The 20,881-nt window shown below is 35.7% G+C and overlaps 1 long non-coding RNA gene across 1 annotated transcript in view; it reads left to right on the plus strand.

Annotated features, from left to right (window-relative positions):
- The window catches only part of LOC131482105 (uncharacterized), a 214,159-nt gene extending 204,900 nt beyond the window's left edge, over nucleotides 1–9,259 (plus strand). Inside the window, exons 3-4 of the long non-coding RNA XR_009246764.1 lie at nucleotides 8,980–9,062; nucleotides 9,185–9,259. This is a non-coding gene — a long non-coding RNA (uncharacterized LOC131482105). The remainder of the gene's footprint in view (nucleotides 1–8,979; nucleotides 9,063–9,184) is intronic.
- The last annotated feature ends 11,622 nt before the right edge of the window (nucleotides 9,260–20,881 follow it).

Below are 20,881 nucleotides of genomic sequence, written 5' to 3' on the forward strand. Positions count from 1 at the left end.
AAAGTAAGCCAGTGCAAGTGAGCTCCTATGCTCATGAAAACAAAGGAATTCTGCCTAGTTAGTATGTGAAAATGGTGTGCTAGAGAGAAGAGCATCCAGTGAAGCACCATTGCATCCTATTGTTAGAAAACACTTCTTCTTTTACTCCTTAGAAAGGTACAATAATTCTTCTGGTTGATTATGGCAACTGATTAAGCAAAGGTTGCCCTATATTCTATATGTGTATATATGATTACTTCATCTCTCTCAGTTTCTATTGTTTATCATTGTTTTGTTCATTTCTAGCACTCACTGGTTTGTACTCCAAGTCAGAATGCAATGATCAGTTTTATAATTAAGAACACAGACTCTAGAAAATAGCATTTCAAGCAGGACAGGTTTTTACAGAAACATCTCATTAAATTGTTTTAGGCAAGGTTATTGGAAATTAGCATTTCTGGATAAGACTGAATCTTAAAAAAAAATTCATGTTTCCATGTTGACCCAATAACCAAAGTATTGATTAATGTTATATACATTTTATTTTAAAAAATTATTTTAAAGTTTAAATTTAAAAATTTTTAAAAAATTTTTGAAATTATTAACACCAATCATTTTAAAAATTGGTATTTTGTCTTTTTGGGTTTATTGTGCATGTACTTTTAATAAAAAATGAGTATGCTAAAATAAGTATACACAAGTTCAGCAGTTATGCTGAAAAAACACATTAGGGTTTTAAGAATGTCATAGTATTAAAAATGAGGGCCATGTTATGATTGTGTCATCCAGTTTAATAATTTTTGCTTTGTCAGGCTCCCAGGTAGATCAGTAAGACTAATGACGTCGTTGTATACGTCTTCAAACTTTGAAATAGAAAAAAATCATTTTGAAAGTTTCTTGTAACTTCCACGTGATCATCAGCAATTATACTTTTGTAGCATTATCTGAGCTACAGTTGTTTTCTGTTTGTTTCATCAAATCAGTGTTACCTTTAGACCTGAACAATGAGTACAGTGATCTATTGGCATGTGTTGGGAGTATTCTTCCAGGCAGTAACTGATGTTCTAGTAAACTATTATGCCATTTTTGAGTACTAATACACCAATACTATTCCCCATCTTAAGATTTGTTTGGACAAATGATATACTAGTATTTTGGACTAAGTGAAACAAAAATTTCCTTTTTTTTTTTTTTAGATCTTTGTTGGGCAGGAATTTAATTATTGAAATTATAAGTTCAGAAGGAAATTATATAAGTTTGTTTTTAAATGGTGTGAATCTTAGTGCTTTTGTTTTAAATGTTAATATAATTGTGAACTAGTGTGGTATTTGAGAAAGTCTATTATTATCTTTGAAAACGAACACTTTAAAAGATACTTATAAATTGCAAAAAAGATTTAAAAAGACAAATATTGGGAAAAATATCCACAAAATATATATCTGATGATGGGCTGGCATCTATAATATACAAAATCAAAACTAAATTATTTCAGTAATCAAAAAAAAGACATTCATTCTAAAATCAGAGGATTGTTCATTTTGTTAAAGGAAATAAGCCAACCATAGAAGAACAACCACCACATGATCTCATATATGAACTGAAAAAATTAGGTTATTTCTGGAAACTAGCAATTTTATGGTGGTTACCAAAGCCTGGTTGGGGCAAGGAACTCAAAGAAGAGCGATGGGTAGAGGTGATTGATAAGTACTAGGTTATGGTTAGATAGGAGAAAAAGAAGTCCCGGGTTCTGATGTACAGCAGGCTGACTGTATATGAGGAGTCCTGGGTTCTTTAGATTTTATTTTTATTGGAAAGTCAGATACACAGAGGGCAAGAGAGACAGAAAGGAAGATCTTCCATCTGCTTATTCACTCCCTAAGTGACCATCACTGCCAGAGCTGAGCCAATCCGAAGCCAGGAGCCCAAAACCTCTTTGGGTCTTCCACACTGGTGCAGGGTCCCAAGGCTTTGGGCCATTCTCCACTGCTCTCCCAGGCCACAAGCAGGGAGCTGGATGGGAAGCAGGGTGGCCAAGACACAAAGCAGTGACCATATATAATCCCTGTGCGTACAATGAGAGGATTTTAGCCACTAGGCTACCGTGTCAGGCCCTAAAATCTGCTAAAACATCATTTTTATCAAGGGTATATATACCCTTGATAAAAATGATTTATATATATATAAATGATTTATATATATATATGAAACTGGTAGCTTCCTGTTGCGTTTCTTACTCACAAATTAAAGGTAGTCTAAGTCATAACTTCTGAGGATGTCAACTTCTGACAGTAAAAGTTTAAAAAAGACAGGCGGGCTCCTAAGCGTGTCAGGAAGAATGGAAGAAGTGAGCACGTGCGAGAAAAAGAAAGAAGCACTCAGAAAAGAAGCACAGTGGGAAAAATCAAAGCTCTGGAGCAGCTCAGTGCAGTTGTCCTGGAGCAGGGCGCTGAGGCTGGAGAGAGGAGCGGTGAGAGCAACGTTCTACGGAGGCTGATGCTTTGCTGTAATTCCTGAAGGTTCCGCATAGGCTTCTTATGCTGAAGAACGATAATGATCTCCTGGAGGATCTTACGGCCTGCTTGAGAACCTGGCGGGGGGCAGTGGGGAGGACAACCTTTTCTTTATAGGAGATCCATTGTGCTTTACTCTTCCAGAAATCAGAAATCAAATGTTTGACCTCACACCTGTTCAAAAGGGAGATACCAATAAATCAAGCAAAAGTAAATACAGTGAGAAGTCTCATCTGAGTAAATCTCTTTTTAAATTCTTTTCTGATGAAAACATTGGGATTCTGGGTTCTGAAGTTGATCTTTCGAGATATCTATTTTAAGGGCAGGAACATTTAAAGAGCAAACTAGCTCTGTAACAGGTTGACACGTGTGGGAGGACTGTGCTTTGCATGATCGGAGCAGCATCACTCAAGTGGTCACAAGCAAAGATGACTGTAATTGAAATTAACCTTTTGTTTTCATCTTAGGAACATGCATTTTGGTTAGCATTATAAAATGATTAATATGTGAAAACACCTTTTTAAGTTGCTACCATGATAACAGAAAAATACAAGTTTCTTCTGAGTGCACTAAATAAAGCAAATTACAGTGAGAGCTGCAAAGATGAAGATTATATGTTGTCATCAATTTTGGCAATAGAGTAATAATTTTAATAAAAATTTTCCCTATCACTGTGCCAGTCATTTTCATCCTATTTGTTACTGCTGGATGATTAACTGTCCCATTGGTTTATGGAGGCTAACATTAAAAGTTTTCTTCTTTAGCAAAGATTTTCTGAGAGTTCTCACTCTTTACCAGTGTAATGAAAGTGACAGGTATTACAGTTTAAATCATAGGAAAGAAAGATAATTTGGGAAGAAATTCTGGCAGTACCCCAAATCTCAGATTTCAGGTGTCACAGATTTTCATATCAAGACAACAAATGGGGCCCACCCAGCCCAGTAGCCTAGTTACTAAAGTCCTTGCCTTGCACGAGCTGAGATCCCATGTGGGCACCAGCAATAATCCCAGCAGCCCCACTTCCCATCCAGATCCTTGCTTGTGGTCTGGGAAAGCAGTCAAGGACGGTCCAAAGCCTTGGGACCCTGAACTTGAATGGGAGACCTGGAGGAGGCTCAGGTCTCCTGGCTCCGGCTCAGCTCAGCTCTAGCCTTTGCAGCAACTTGGGGAGTGAATCAACAAATGGAAGATCTTCCTCTGTGTCTGTCCTCCTCTCTGTATATATGACTTTCCAAATAAATCAATAATTAAATAAAATCTTTTTAAAAAGATAACGAATGGTACCAGTCCATATTCCTGTCAGTTTCAGGAGGCTGGGCATCCACACCTCCGACACCCACACCTCTGATGCACCTCAGTTTTTGAGAATCAAGGTTCGTTAATATTGGCAACCTACAAATATCAAGTTAGAAATCTAATTTTAAAAATTTGTAATATCTACTCTTTGCCACAAGTTTAAAATACAGAGTCTCCAAGAAGTTAATAGAAAATGCACAATATGAAAAAGTATATATTTAAAAAATTTGTGCCTGCATAAACATCTTTATTTAGTTTTGTGTGTGCTTAGCAAAGCACAGGCATAGTCGTTGACACACACACAGGAGATTAAATAATAAGAGCACTTATCTACTTTTTCACTTTCCAGTTGCCGACAAATGCCTGGATTGGTCCACGCTGAAGCCAGAAACCAGGAACTCAATCCAAGTTCCCCATATAGCTCTCAGTAACTCCAAACTTGACCTGTTAGCTTTCTGCCTCCCAAGTTACATGTTTAGCAGGAACCTGGGTTAGGAGAGGAACCTGGGACTTGAATTCAGGCACTGCACTGTAGGATATGATGTTTATCAAGATCTTTTCTACAGCACTATAGATTATGACATTAATCAGGATCTTTTCCACTTGGCCAAACTTTTGCCATGAACATATTTTTTAAAATATCTATTTTTATTTAAAAGGCAGAGTTACAGAGAGAAGGAGAGACAGAGAGGGAGGTCTTCCATTCACTGGTTCACTCCCTAAACAAACTTAGCAGTCAAAGCTGAGCCAATCATAACCCAGGAGCTACGAGCCTCTTCCTGATTTCCTATATGCATGCAGAGTCTTGAGTCACCCTCTGCTGCATAAGCAGAGAGCTGGATCAGAAGTGGAGCAAGTGGGGTTTAAACCAATGCCCATAGGGATACTGGTGCTACAGGCAGAGGCTTAGTCTGCTCTGCTGCAGCAATGACCTAAACATTTTTTTTAATTCCATTTGTCCAGGAGACTTTTGAAGCAGCTACATGTAAATTTCTAAAATGCTTTTGAATTGTTAGTTCCACATCATTTAACAGGTTTGCATTTACTTTACATTAATAGATATTAAATAATAAATTTGAATGACTCAATACAATAAAAAAATTAATGAAAAAGAACAAAATGTCAACATAAGAATGCCAAATGAAAATTACCATTGTTGTAAGGTAAATAAGATTATGCTTGTGAAATTGCTCCTGAAATAACGTGATTACTTGAAAAAAATGTGTTTATACTGTTGCAATGCTCAGTGGCAAAATTAACAAGTACGTAGAAAGAAAATTGTTCAGAACTATTTTAATGGATAAAAGTAAAAATCAGTAGATTATACAAGAAGATTTTATATTTATAGAGCCATTGGTAATTTTTCCCTCCTCCTTTTCCATTTATACTTGTTAACATACAATCTACCTCAAATAAACATACATTTCAAGTTTTAGGATCTTGCTTCCAAGCAAATTGAGTGCCTATATAAATACACATATTTAACATTGACTGTCTATGCAACGCAGATTCTATTAAAAAGTTTCTTTTCTATTTTCCTCAGTAATGCTGTGATATTCCTACCTGTTTCCAAAGAAATATTCCATACAGTTACACAAATGAGAGTTTTTCCAATAAAAGTATGCCTTAATCCATGACATCATTGCTTTTTAATAACTTGTAAAAACCATGAGTCTCTCCCTTTAAAATGATGAGGTTTATGAAATACTGGTTGAACCATCACAACTTTGCAAAATGTAAGAGAAGTGTGAGTAGAGGGCTAGGATCCTGTAGTTAATGGCTGCTCATTTTAGAAAGGCACTGTATTTCCTGTCAGCTTCTATGTTTAAAAGTATGCGCCTCCCTGGAACTGTGCCAAACTTCTAGCCCATGTTCTTCCAACTAAGTTGTGTAACTCTAAAAAATACATTGGTAACATTCTGAGTTCATGGAAACAAATTATGCATTCTGAAATTTTGTTGAAATTTTAAAATTCTGGAATGATTTCCTCTAAGCCTACAGATCTTCCCACTCTGTTGCACTGACATGCAGCCAGCCAGTAGTTCAGACTGGAGGGACCAGTGCATGCATACACTGGAAAGTGTACTGGAAACTCCAAAGCCAGGAATTCAGGAACAGTGAACTAGTTCATTGTCAGAAAAACTTTCAAAACATGACTTGAATATGCTCTGTAACTTCAGCTACTGCCTCTGGGTTATTTTGTGTTGTTCAGCCTTGTTTTTCATCTGCAAATGATAGCAGCAGCAGCACCAGCAGCAGCAGTAGTAGTAGTATTTGTTTTGGAAATTCTTGTGGCAAAGTAATTCATGTAAAGTACTTGGAAAGCTGATTGACGATTGACGTAAAGTAATATTCAGTAAGAGGAGAACAAATATGAGACTCTATGAGATCAAGGGTTTGTAGCCAGACGATTTATTTCAAGTATCTTAACTGATCATGTATTTACATAATAGGATAGTAGAATACTGCACCTGTATTTATATGCACTGTGAAGTTTTCAAGAGCACACTAGCAATACTTCACCAAGCCTGAATGGTTTTATTTAGGTATGAGTATCTATGAAACCATGGGAAAGGAAGTCTAACTGCCTTTAGAAATGCTTGCACTTATCTTTAAGGGATTATGAATTTACATGACAAAATTGACACAATTAATTGACTTTCAGTGTAATGAGGATCTCAGAAAGAAAAAATAACATAGAATGACAGTATCTTGGATTGGAATATTGATTTTCTTTTACTCTTTTCATGTGTTATAAAAGGAAAAAAAGAAAAAAAATCATTGATAGCATTGCAAAAGTGTAAGTGAAGTCCAAAAAATCTTTGAGGAAATTGAACATTAGGCTTCAATGTTGGATTCCAGTATTTGACCACTAGTGTGGGTAGCTTTAATCTGGAAGATTTGAGGAGATGAAGAAAAAAATTTTTTTTTCTTTTTTTAGGATAGTCCAAACTGGTTTATAACTCTAACAAGGCATATGTTAACAATTGAGGCGCAGAGCAGTTTTTGGAGGGGTGTGCAGAGAATTCTTCAATATCTTAATGAGGAGTAATTTAGGAGAAAGTAAGAACATTAGGATTTATTCTCTTGTGTGTCATAGCCACTCAGAATTATATTGGGAAAGGGGAAAACACTCTACATTAGCCATGGCAGCTTTCTACAGCTAGAAATTTTGACCAGGTTGGTAGATTACAGTATATCATTAGGTATCTTGAATTACAAAAGAGAAGAGTTCTTAACATCAAGATAAGAGTTGCTAATGCAAAACAGAGATAAGTGAAGGCCATAGCCACCACTATCATCCTCATCACAAACTTACCAGTGGTGACAACATCAGTAATGAATAGAATGGAGCCATGGGAAGCAATCAATACATGAGACAAGAAACTGGCCTATGAGTATTGTGAGTTGGCTAAGAATGTGGGAAAATTTATTTACCGTAAAATGACAATTTTAGTTGCCAAAGTCAGAAGAATTAGAAGAAGGGGGAGCAATGAAGACATGGATTGGGAAATATGCACAGAAATATATGGTAGTGGGAATACAAGAGGAAATTGTCAGAAAACACAGGCATTTAGTATGGTATCTAGGAATGAAGGATATGATTACCATAGAAAACTTGATCTCCAAGAACCCAGGTGTATTCCCATATTATTTTCCTTTGGTATGTCTCTAGTCTAGGCAGTCCTGCTGGTCAGCTCATTGATATGTAGTCTTGAATATAAGCATGAACTCTGAGGAGGTAAAATGTTCCTGCAGAACTTGCTGGCTGTGCAACTCTAGTTATTTAGTTCTCTATTGTTCTTTTTACATCCATAAAGATCAATAATAGTACTTCTATTTAATGATTACATGAGATAAAGGGATAAGGTGTTGAGCATTTGCAGACACAAAGTAAGCATTCAGTAAGTAATGTGTTGTGCTTTACGATTACTATTTTGCATAAATATGAAGGTGGTTTTAATTAGGATTTAAAATTAGCAGTGAAATACTATAATTTTTACTTAGAAATATTAGTGTTTGTTTTAATTCTTTTGTATAGCACTCACAGAATAGAAACAATAAGGAGACAGGTGTTAGGCACAATGCTTTAAGTACCACTGGGAATACAACCTATAACATGGTGTTTGGGTTCAAGTTACTCCTTCCATCTAAATTCTGCTTCTCTGTCAGAGTGCACCCTGGGAAATTGTAGACAATGGCTTCAATAGTCATGTCCCTGAAACTAACAGGCAAGACCTCAACTGAACTGTGTGTTCCTCTCTGGGTTCCTGGGCCTGGTCTTGAGGGAACGTGGAGAATGAAATTGCAGATGGATCTCTGTACCTCTGCCTTTCAAATAAATACGGTATTATTTCTTCAAGAAGAGAAAATATTCTAAGCTAGTGAGAAGTCTGGTCTCTTGAAAGAAACCAGTCTTCGCTGAACCTGGCAAGTTTGCACATGAAAGCAAATTAGCCGGCAGTTGTGTGGGAAAGAGTGTGAAGGAAATTCATTTCCACAATCATTCCCTTTATCAATCCCTGCTTAGTAAAACATTCTGAAATTTATGGTGTTAAAAAATAATATTTCTCACAGTTCTAAAATTAATGGACTTCAGTTAGGTTTTTGTAACTTAGGGTCCTATGTGCAGCTGAAACCAAACAGTGACCAGAATAAGAGCCACATCATCTCAAAGGCTTTTGCAAATATATCAGAATAATTTTATATTTACAAAAATATTATAAAATTCTCATGTGCCCTACATATATATATATATTCTGCTATTAATAAACTTTTCCATTGTTTAAAACTGGCTCCTGGCTTTGGATTGGCTAAGCTCCCACACTTGTGGCCATTTCGGGACTGAACCAGCAGAAGGAAGAAGTTTCTGTATCTCTTGTTGTATATCTATCTGGTTTTACAAAATAAATAAATTTTTTAGAAAAGAAAGAAAAAAAAAGCCCTGTGATTACATTGGTTCCACCTGAGTAACGCAGCTAGCCGCTCTAGTTTAAGGCCAGCTGATTCACATCCTTAATTCCATCTGCAAATTTAACTCACCTTTGTCACATTAAAGACCATATTTGCCTCCCTCAGTGAATCTTTGAGGTTGTTAGTCTATGTCTAGTATTAACGTTGATCACCTGAGCGAAGATCGAATTTTTTTTTAAGTTCTTTCACATAAATGTACTTGTTTACTGTCTTTCCGCAGAGAGTATGCTGTGATTCGAATGTTTATCTCCCTCCAAAATTTGTGTGTTGGAACATAAGCCCCAAAGTAATGACACTAAACAGGTGAGGCTTTTAGGATTAAGCCCCGGGGGCTCACGGTTATAAACAGGATCTGTGAGCTTTGAAAAGGCCTCGAGGATGCTGATGTCTGGATTTTCGCTTCTGTGTCTCCTCCACCGAGTCAGCCACCAGAGAATGTGTCGTTTCTGAGGAACAGCGAACCTGTGTGCTCCCACATCTTGGAATTTCCGACCTCCAGAATGGTAAGAAATGCATTTTTGAGTTTTTAAGTTACCTAAACTAAGACATTTTGCTGTAGCAATACAATTGAACCAAGCAAGGGCGGGAAATTTTACTTAATGTACAATACAGTAACTATTTGCTCCTGCTTATTGATTACTCACTTGTTTATCATGAAGGACTTTGAATATATGTGTATATATCTATGTATATTCAAATATATAGGGAGATTCAGTGGGTTATAAGCCAGTACCACTCAGCTGATAGCGTTTCTCAGGCATTTCAAGCTTGGGCAATGGGAGCTCTTTCCGAGGCTTCTGCGTCCTGTGACACAGGCTCACAATGTGATGTTTATCTTTCTAGCATGTTATTGCCTTAAAAGTTGTTCTCAGCACACTTTGTTTACTTTTTGCTTCAGTGTAAGAATCAGACATTTCTCTAAAAATCTCCTTTTCCTCTTGCTGAAGTCATGTAGCTGAGTGCTACCAGGCTGCTCATCAGACCTCTGAGTTGGCAGGATGAAGAGCTACACGTGTGTTCACTAAAACATGTATGCTCACATGTAAATGTGTTTGTGTGTAAACACCTTATTTCTCTATGAAGCTAAAAGTGAGCTAATTCAATGCCGCCAGCTCTAATGAATTAAGAGTTTGGAGTTACACCATTTCCTGATAACTTCTCACTCCAAAATTAAGAACTTCCTTAAACTACCTCCTGTGCTTTCTTGCTCAATTTCTGACTACATATATAATAGTTTCTGTATTGTGAATAAATATACCCATAAAAAGAAGAAAATTACCAAGTGCACTGATACATACAATTCCCCTCGAGGTTAATGTACTAGACTAATTTATGTTCAAAGTTATTTAGATCTGTACCTTAATCTCTACCTTGCTCAGGGAAGTTACTTCATGAGTTTGTAGGTTAGTTCACTTCATTGTGTTAAGATTTCACTCTGGAATCTCTGAAGCTCTTAATTTTTTTAATCTCTGATATGCTTTAAAGCAGCGAAGATGTATGAGTTTTAAAAATGCTTACTATCCTTATATTCACCATTTAGAATTTGTTTCTTCATGTTGAGTACAACAGCTGCACTTAAAAAGGTCCTGTACTCAGTATTTGAAACCACTGTTTCTTCAGGCAATCAAGCAACTTGTATATTTACTTTACCAGGTTAGCCAGCCAAGACCAATTACCTAATCAGAATTTCACAATATTTGGTTTTTCTACACTGGTTTATTTTTCTAGTAGTATCAATGGTAACCACTTTCTTTTTTATTATTGAATGTTATTTCACTATGGAGATGTACCACAGTTTATATGTTCACCTAGTTTAGAACATGTAGGTTGCTTCCATGTTTAGGAAATTGTGGTTAAACTGCTGCAAATATTCTTTTGCAGGCGTGTGTGTGTGTGTGTTTTCAAAATAGTCTGCTAAATGTGTAGAAACACATTCATGAGATTGTACTGTTAGACTACATTCAGCTGTATAGGAAACTATCAAAACATCTTCCAAAAGTCATACCATTCTGAATCCCCACCAGCAGTAAGTGAGAGCTCTAGCTGAGTGCTCTGTACCGTTAAAATTTGTGTCTTACTATATTTTTTATTCTAACATGTTGTTACCTCCCTGTTTTAATTTTCAATTGCATGATAACAAATGATGTTGAACCTCTTTTAATATGTCTTAGTATCTGCGGTGAGATGTCCTGATCTGAATTAGTTGTAACTTGGGTACTTATTTTCTTATGATTGTTAACGGTTCTTGGTATATTTTGCATAGAAGTTCTTTATCTAAGGTTTTGAAAATATTTCTCCTCATCCTTATTTTGTGCTTGTCTTTTCATCAACAGAGAAGCTGTTTACTTCTTGACTGTTCTACAGAGCATGCTTGCAATGTTGTCTTTGAGTGGTTATGCTATTAACAATGCTGCTGTAAACTCATTACCAAGTATATGGTCACGTAGGCATTCACTTATGGTTTAAAAATTTTCATAGTTGGGAATTTTACATTAGGGAGAATTACCTATGAACTGATTTGCCGTGAGATTTAGGTCTGAGGGTAGGGATGTGTGTGTATGTGTGCTCTTGCAAATAGGCTTCAGTTGTTTCAGTACTATTTTTGGCAAGGACAGTGATGTTTCCACTGAATTGTTTTTGCACTTTTATCAAAGATGAAGTAATGACATTCATGTGTCTGTACCTTAAGGCTGTTTCCTTGCTCTGTGTGTCTATTTTTGTTTATATTTGTAATAATATAAAGAGATTTTATTTATCATCATAGATCCAGTTCCAAGAAGACAATCATACTTCCCTTCTCCCAACTCAAGTCTTCCTCCTTTGTCTTTTTTTTCTTTATTGTTTTGCAAAGACATAATTTCAGTGCACTCCATAATCACAAGCTTAGTTCACCACTAGCTGTAATATTCAACACATAGGAAGTAGGAATACTACAGTTCTGCAAGGACTATAAGAAAGGGCTAAAAACAACAGTTTTTTCATATATATATGATAAGTCATATACATTTTTGTATTTATTAGCTGCCAATTATTATAAGACACGATATATCTCTTTTGGAGACTTGGTTATTTCACTAGGCATAATGGTTTTCAAATGCATACATTTTGCCTTAAAAGACAGGATTTCATTCTTTTTATAGCTTAGTATTCCACATGGCATGTAGACCTCTATTATCTTTATCCGGTATGCCAATAGCATGATCTAGTAATGATCAGGGAATTATAATTGGTTTTGAAACAGGGAAGAATGAATACTCCTAATTGTTCTGTAGTGTCTGCTATTGTACTGCTTTTTCCTTTCCACATAAACTTCATAATGTTTGCCATTGTCTCAGAAACACTTTACTATAAACTTGACTATAATGGCCAAATCTATAGATAAATTTGTAAAAAAAAAAAAAAAAAAAAAAAAAAGCTTTTAAAGCAGCCTGGGTAATTTAAAAATCCTGGTATTCCAGAAGTATCGTATATGCATGCATTCTCTAGAACACTGTGCTTTGGAAAGGTGAAATGTATTAGACTCTGCATACTGAACTGTAACTGGTCGGAGAGGCAGAATATAAATCAAAGATAACTGAGGAAGTCTAGTTAAACTGTGCAATATGTGAAAAGATAAAGTGGTATGGTGATGTTTAAAAGGAAATGTATTTAGAGGGCTTTATATAAAGCTTAATGAGCATTATTCAAAATTCAGATTAAACTTCTGAACAATTTTCAGTTGGATGAATTATATTATCTCAGTGTCTAAACTCTGAAACACAGTGTGTGATGGTGTGTGAGTTAACATATGTGATGCGCCTGATAAAATAGTTGGAAAAAGTGAATGGTGCTAGTTTTGTTCTCTCAATTTTTCATGTCTCTTTAGGTATATATGAGAAACAGGGAGCACTCCCATCACTGTTAGATATCTCAGATACCATGGCAGCCAGGAGCTCAAACTCCATCCTGCCGTCCCATCCTGGCAGCACAACCCAACACTCCATAATCATTGCTGCCTCTCAGCATTTGCGTGAGTAGGAATGTGGAGTCAGGAGCCAGAGTTAGCTTGGACAACTTTCCTGCTCTAAACCAAAAAGCCCCTATTTTTTATGTTTGAACAGGTGAAAGAAGGAGTATCCTATCTCTGTAAGACAGGAAAGCATTTTAAGTTTTGACAGTATTCTAGGTCAGGGGTGGACAAACTGTTACTGGTAAGATAATAATACTTTCAAGTTTGATAGAGATCATTTTTTTTATTCCTGTTGCTGTGCAGAGCAGCTGGCATATTGGCATATAAAATATAGGTAAATAGATAGCTGAACATATGTGCAAGTCTATGATGCTTTTGTGAGGTACTTATGTTCATGGAAATTGAATTAAGGGATAAGTTTATTGTGGTGGGCCCAGCAAAATAGCTCAGTGGCTAAATCCATAAATCCCTGCCTTGCATGCGTTGAGATCCCATATGGATGCCAGTTCATATCCTGGATGCCCCACTTCCTATCCAGATCCATGCTTGTGGCCTGAGAAAGCAGTTGAGGATGGACCAAAGCCTTGGGACTTTGTACCTGCATGGGAGATCTGGAGGAAGCTCCTGGCTTTGGATCGGCTCAGCTCTGGCTGTTGCAGCCACTAGGAGCGAACCAGCAGACAAGCTCTTTCTGCTGTCCTTCTCTCTGTAACATCTTGCTTTCCAATAAAAATAAATCTTTTAAAGTCATCATGGTGTGTGTACGTGGGGAGGGGGCAGAGTTATATGCCTATCTAAGGCAAAAAAAATAATAAAAAGGCAATAGAGAAATATTTACAAAAGAGAATAAAAGATGCCTGTAATTTCTTACTCCAGGTAACTTTATCAATGCTTTGCTGTATATTTTTTCAGACATAGCTCTGAGGGAGTTCATATGCACTCAACATTATGTTTTCCTTTGAAAATTAATTTCCTATACTAAGTATAATTCATATTATGAAATAATTATTTTTGTCATGTCTGCATCAGGATGCATTGAATTAATAAGTCCTAATTAAGTTAGTGATCTATTACAGAGCATTTGGGCTCCTTCTAATTTTTACGATTATTAATAACTTTTCAATTGAATCTTTACGACTATAACACTAAATTGAGTTAGTGTATTTAAAGACGTCCCCCCTCACCATCAATATCATAAGTTACATTACAGTCAATTATGTGGGCATGGGAATCTTGCACTAATATTATGATTATATAGTTTTATTAATTTAATAAAGTAAAATATTCCTAATTGTTTCATCTTGTGTGTTTTAATATTTATGATTTTGTGCTTGAAAGGTAAAATGAAATTTGATAACTGTAGAATACTGGTTAGACTTCTCACTTGTGATTTTTCTGCACGTTCACTTTTCTTGATTGTTCTTTCAGTGAGCGCATCATTTTAATGCACTCCTTATTACAGACAGAAAACACTCACCCTATCAGAATGTTGAATGGAACTTTTATTTCCTTTAAGCTGATGTTTCCATTTTGCTGCCTTGTGACTGTTGCAGTTCACTCTCATTAAGAGTCTTTTCTGCATAGCATTTGAAATATACATGACCTACTTTCTAGCTAATGTGATACTGGAATGCTGCAAATTTATTTCCAGGTGTCTTAAGCATTTGTAGAATATATGATTCTATAACCGTTAAATATACATAGTAGGGAAAATAATGATATTTCTGCTTTTGTGTATTTAAGTCTTATTTATGGTTCAGTATATTGTGAGATTTGATAAATAGCCCTTGATTATTAATGTCTTCTCTCATGAAGAAAATTGTTTATACATATTATTTTTATCAATTTGGTCATCAGACTGATAATGGAGATTCAAAAACACTCATTGTAATTACACTTTCATATGCATTTTTCATAAAATCTATCTTCCTGTCATACCAATGTGCATTATGTGGTACAGCTGTACTTAATGCTGCCCTGTTTTAATGGGTGACTCATTTTATACCTAGAGTAGGAATTTTAAGTATAGAATCATAAAATTTAGGATACAGAGAATTGGACTGTTATATAAATGTGCTGGAAAACCAGCGTTAACTAATAGCATTCAGTTCTCCGTCTCATTAATGCGTGTGAGTATTAAGATTCATCCTTTGCATAAGCAAATCAGGGGACATACTTGACCTCACTGCTTTCAATGTGCTACAGTTTACATTTGTGTAATATCTAAGTTTTATAGTTTCAGGGATTTTTGTCTGTCTATACAACAATGTTAACAATGTCCCAGCTGGATATGGGTTCACTCCCAGTAAGTTCACTTCTACTATCTTTCAAATCCAACTGTTCCCACATGTTTTTTTGTTTGTTTGATCGATTTTTTAAGATTTAATTATCTTTATTGCAAAGTCAGATACATATAGAGAGGAGAGACAGGAAGATCTTCTATCCATTAATGTACTCACCAAGCAGCCATAACAGGCGGAGTTGCACCGATCCGAAGCCAGGAGCCTGGAGCCTTCTCCAAGTCTCCCACAAGGGTGCAGGGTCCCAAGGCTTTGGGTTGTCCTCCACTGCTTTCCCAGGCCACAAGCAGGGATCTGGATGGGAAGCTGGGCTGCCGGGATTAGAACCTGTGCCCGTATGCAATCCCTATGCATGCAAGATGAGAATGTTAGCCACTAGGCTACCATTCCAGGCTTGTTGCTTTTTAAAAAAATTCTGGCAAAGTAGTTATAAATGTATTTTTTAGCTGAAATTTAGTATCTATATGCTCACAGTCTAGTGCAATCATCTCCACAATCTAGTTCCAAAATGTCTTCATTCTTCCAAAAAGCCCCTTCCTCATTGTGCAAAAACTGCTGTTCTTCACCATCCCTCATCCCCAGGCATCTATTAACCCTAGTGTCTCTGTGGAATTGTGGAATTGGTAAATAATGATGTTAGATACATTAAGCATTTGTCCACATCCATATAACTACCTTCATAAAGTACTGAAATATTTCACTCATTGCTTTTTGGCCTTTATATTTTAAAACTCTGATCCAATATTTTTGATATTGATTTAAAAATATTTGTTTCTCAATATCATGCAGATATTCTACATTCCCTCCTAGAATTAATAAAGCATCATTCCAAGTATAAAAATTAGAAGCCTACAGCACTATTTCCAATTACTCCTTTCCTTCCAGTGCACTGTTTTCTACATTTTCCTTCTGCAATAGTTATACTTTTCACAATAATTCCATTTTTAAAGTAAAGTTTTTAGAAAAATAAAAAATATTTTGTGGTTACTCACATATTTGGCATGGTGGTCTTCATTCTTTTAGTGACTGAAGTTTAACCTGGCATCAATTATCTGAAACCTGAAATCTTCAGTACATGAAGGTGTGCATGTTTGGGTAGTAGATTCTCTCTTGTACTAGGAAATATTTTCATTTTGTCTTCATTTCTGACAGATAATAACACTGGACAGTGTTTTGATTTGAATATGTAATCGCTCCGTACTGACAGCTCTTGGACAATATTGCTGTATTTTTTGGTTGCCACCACCACTTCTACCAAAAATTTGTAATTATATTATCATTCTTCCAAATTCTGTGGGTTTTCATTTTTATTTGATTTTAGTATTTTGATGATTATTTGATGGCTGTAGTTTTTTTCTCCTCTTCACAATATTTTTGCATCTGTATTTAAGCATTTTATACATTGAGTTGTAGATACCATTTCTTCAAATATACCTCTTCATTGTTTTCTTTCTGCTCTTGAAATTCAAGTACACTTTGGAAAATTCCTGATGTTATCTTGAAATTCAATTAAACTTTGTTTTTCAGTACTTTTCTCCTTGGATATTCTGAAGAAATTAATTCATGAATTAAGTTCTGATGAAATTCATTACCTTAAAATGTCTTGGTCATTAATTCCCTTGTCTCTTGTTTGTTGCTCACCTAGTGAGTACTTTTGAAAATGGCAAGATATGTATCTTTCAGTGGCAGAATTTTTATTTGCTTGTTTATTTTTCATTTTTCTACTAAAATTTCATACATATTGCTGACAATTCATCTTTAATGACAGTAATCTGTTTATAGTGGCTATTTTAAAGCCTGGGCTGCTAATTTCAACGTGTAGGTCGTCATGAAGATCTCTATCTACTCATTACTGCCAGACAATGTTCTACTTCTGTATGCTTCTAAGCTTTTCAGCTACATTCTGGACTTCCTGGTTGATAGTATGGAGAGTCTACATATTGCCTTTTCTAGAACTGCTGTAGTTGTTTCAGTGAGCGGATACTTGCTACTGGATAGTTTTAGCTTAGTAACATGTTGTGTGTATGTGTACCTACATGTGTGTATGTTTTATTTTCACTTGTGATCCCAGCAAAAGATACAAGGACACCTGTGTGAAGAGTATTTGTAACTCTCTGTGTAGCTTTCTTTGGTGTCCTGCCCGGTAAATTCCAAGCAACTCATAGGAAACTCTGACAGCAACTCTTCAACTTAGGGTACAAATCCTTATTTCATGGTGTTGAAAAATACTGCAGTTACTTTTTCATAAACATATATATACAAATATATGTGTGCATGTGCATATGTATATATATCAAAAAATCTAAACGAGGCAAATTTACATGTGTCTTCCTTCCCTTGAAAATTCAATGTTACATGCTTTTTTTTCCCCAATCCCTATAAAATAGTTTCTTCAAATAGCCTGTCCTGTGTTATCACAGATGGCATGTTTTAAATCACTGATTGCAGAAGACAGACAAGTCTACCATTAATTACTAGAAATGAATGAAAGAAATGTTGATTTAGGGGTCTTGTTATAACCTATAATAACACTATATTCTAATGCCATGATCCTTGATATGCATAGAATTATTTTCTCTTTCTTGGAAATATATTTGTTGTACAGTGATTGATATTCAACTTAATTATTTAGCCTAGTGTTTTAGGTTTTAGGTTAGGTTTTCAGATTTTAGAGTTCAAAACAGAATATGAAGAGACTAGTTAGAGAAGATTTTTTTTCATGTTTTTCTACGAAGCAAATGGTTGGTTATAAGTTCTTTTAAAACAGCTGACATTGTGACTCAGTGAGCTAGGCTTACATTGTTCAACCCATGACTGTTTCCGATCCAGAGCCCTGGGAAACTGGCAAATCATAGCACAAGTACTTAGGACTTGCCAGTACACGCGAGACCCAGATAGAGTTCCTGGCTTTGACTTTGCCCAAGCCCTGGTTTTGCAGGTATCTGTGGAGTGAACCAGCAGATGCAAGATTCTCTTATTCTTCATCTCTCACTTTCTCCCACTTGCCTGCTCGACCTTGTGAGTGAATGAATTAATGAATGAATGCATAAATAAATAGCAAGATCATTTTAGATTCATAAAGTAAATTAAATACAAATCAGTCATGGTTTTTTAATCATTACTAGAGGGGATGACAAGGTGATGAAATGGGCTAATCTTTGGCCTGCTAGTGTGGGTATCTACTATGGACACAGTTTCAAGTCTTGGCTGCTCCAGTTCTGATCCAGCTGTCTGCTTACAGCCTGGAAAAGCAGCAGAGGTGGCTCAAGTCCTTGGACCCGTTGGACCCACATGGGATATGGATTACAGAGGTCCAAGCTGCTTGTTCTCAGGTGTGTTAAGAGTAAACTGGATTTGAAGTGGAGAAACCGATTCCACTGGTGCTCATATGGGTTGGCAGCATTGCAGATAGTGGTTTAAATTGCTACACCATGAAACCAATCCATACAGCAAAACATCTTTCTGAAGGCATCTTTAATAAGAAGATATGGACATAGTTATTCAAGTAACATAGTTACCACATCTTTTGATATAATTTGAGGGCAGTGTTCTTTATGCTGCTTATCTATTCCAAAAGAAATATATTTTGAGATACTGTATTTGTTATGAAAAGATCAGATAGTATCTTTGCTCTGAAAGATTTTGTTTATGATTAATACCTGTGAGTGCTCTCCAATTTTATGACTTTGCACTTTCAACCATAGTTACTCTTTTTTATGTGTAAATATTCCAATACCAGACAAATTGGACATGTTCTGAGTGGTATGGCCCTAGACACAATGTGTAAATATGTATGTCATGCTGATATGATCCAGTGTTCCACTGAGTGCCTAAGAAGAAATGAATGATTCAGTAGGTAGATATATGGATCAGGAAAAAGAAAAAAACAGCCAAATAAAAAATAGTAACCTCCTAAACTGAATACAGAACTCCATTTCTTGGAAAAACAAACATTCACTTACCGGTGTATCAGTTGAACAAATGGAAGATTTAGGAGCAGTAATCTTCCAGAATGATACTGGATCAAGGCTTATGACTGACCTTTTCAATATTTGTTACAGTCCTGTCTTCTTTCTAACTTTCTTTAGTCTTGAAAATATTGGGCCTGTGCTAATCTCAGTAGGAACTTTAGAGCTTTAGCATTCACAGACATAAGAAATATTTGCATAGAGTGAACTTTATATTGATGCTTATGAGTCCTCAGATAAATGTCATTGATGTATTTAGAAAATGAACAAAATCCATCTCACAGAACTGACATGGAAAATTTAAAAAAAAAAGGTTCAGTTTCATTAATTCAAACATATAAGGCACCCATCCAGTTAGACCAAGAATCTGTAAGCCTTCTGATTCCTGAAACTCCTTGGTCATGGTCTTTAGGTAAGTAGTCTTTCACTGAGTAGCAGTAACGAATATTAGTGTTGCGTATTTGTCCATGTGCTTTCTGATTCATTTGACTATATCAAGTGAGTATGTTATTGCAGTTTTTATGAAACAATTAAATGAAGCTCAAGTTAGAGGTACCATGAAAAGATCAGGTAAGTAGATAGAGGGTTTTTGTAAGTATTGAAATGCTTCAAAAGCTGTTTCGTTTGTAGCATTTCAATGAATGTGCTTCAAATGACCTCCTATTCAAAATTTTATAAAATAAATGAAACCTTTTATAAAGCAATTCCTGTCATGATAAAGTGACTGAGAAGAGACATGGGACAGAGACGGGCATTTTAATCTAGCATTATATTTGATTTGTTCCCAGTTGAAACAAATACACTTATTGAACAAGTTTTTCTATAATTCGTTGATAGGACAAATTATGTGATTATATGAAATATAATATGAATAATGTTTTAATATGTGCCAAGTAAACTTTTTGTGTCAAGGATTTTTTAACTGCTGAATTGTGTGATATGTAATATCAAATCAAACATTAGCCCATAAACAAGACTTACAGCATTAACTGGAAGCTGCTTTTTTTTCTTTTTCTATCTTTCCTGAAGAATCAAATGGAATTGTATTGGTTTCGTCTCCTGGTTTCAGCCTGGCCCAGTCCAGGAAATGCAGGAAGTTGGGGAATGAATCTCCAGATAAGGAATCATCTACTCTTTTTCCCTGACACTCTGTTTAAGCAGATGAAAAGATATAAAAATTGAAAATTAATACAGTAGGAAAAGCTGTTTGGCAAATGATTTGGAGACATTGTCTGCTTTAGTTTTAATTTTTTTGTTATATTTTTATTTTGAATTTTTGAATTGTATGGTACAATTCCGTATAGACTGGGATTCCTCCCTAAGCTCCCACCCCCAAACGATTTTCCCCATGTTGTTACGATAGTATCGTCCTTCATAAGGAGTCATAATTCCATCAGTCTCTGATTGCTGGTTCAGACATGTCAGACAGTCCAGCATATCAGTGTCTACACGTTTCCAACAGCTTCATTGGGAGTCCATTTTTTATTTGGAAGTAGGAATGCATGTTACATTGTACCCCCAGATCTGGATAAGGTAGTCCCCAGTACTTCATCACTGCACATTTCCATAAATGGGAAGCCATGAAATAAGATAAACAACTGTTATGAATTAGAACAACAGCCACAACAACAAGAGCAAAATTACAGCACCATGCAAAAAAACATGCTACTGAGTAACCGACACACAGGTGACAAAAAGGAAACATGGAAGTCTCTTGGGAGAAATGATGCCACTGTGTAATGCATGAGCTAGCGATGAATTCAACAAGAGAAAAGAAAATATTTGGAATAAATGAAACTGAAGTAAAAAACATCAAAGCACATGGTTTCCTTATATTAGAGAGAACATATGGTATTTGTTCTTTTGTGGTTTGACTCATTTCACTGAGCATAATGGTCTCTAGTT

Source organism: Ochotona princeps, chromosome 15 (genome assembly GCF_030435755.1).
Source record: "Ochotona princeps isolate mOchPri1 chromosome 15, mOchPri1.hap1, whole genome shotgun sequence".
NCBI lineage: Eukaryota > Metazoa > Chordata > Mammalia > Lagomorpha > Ochotonidae > Ochotona > Ochotona princeps.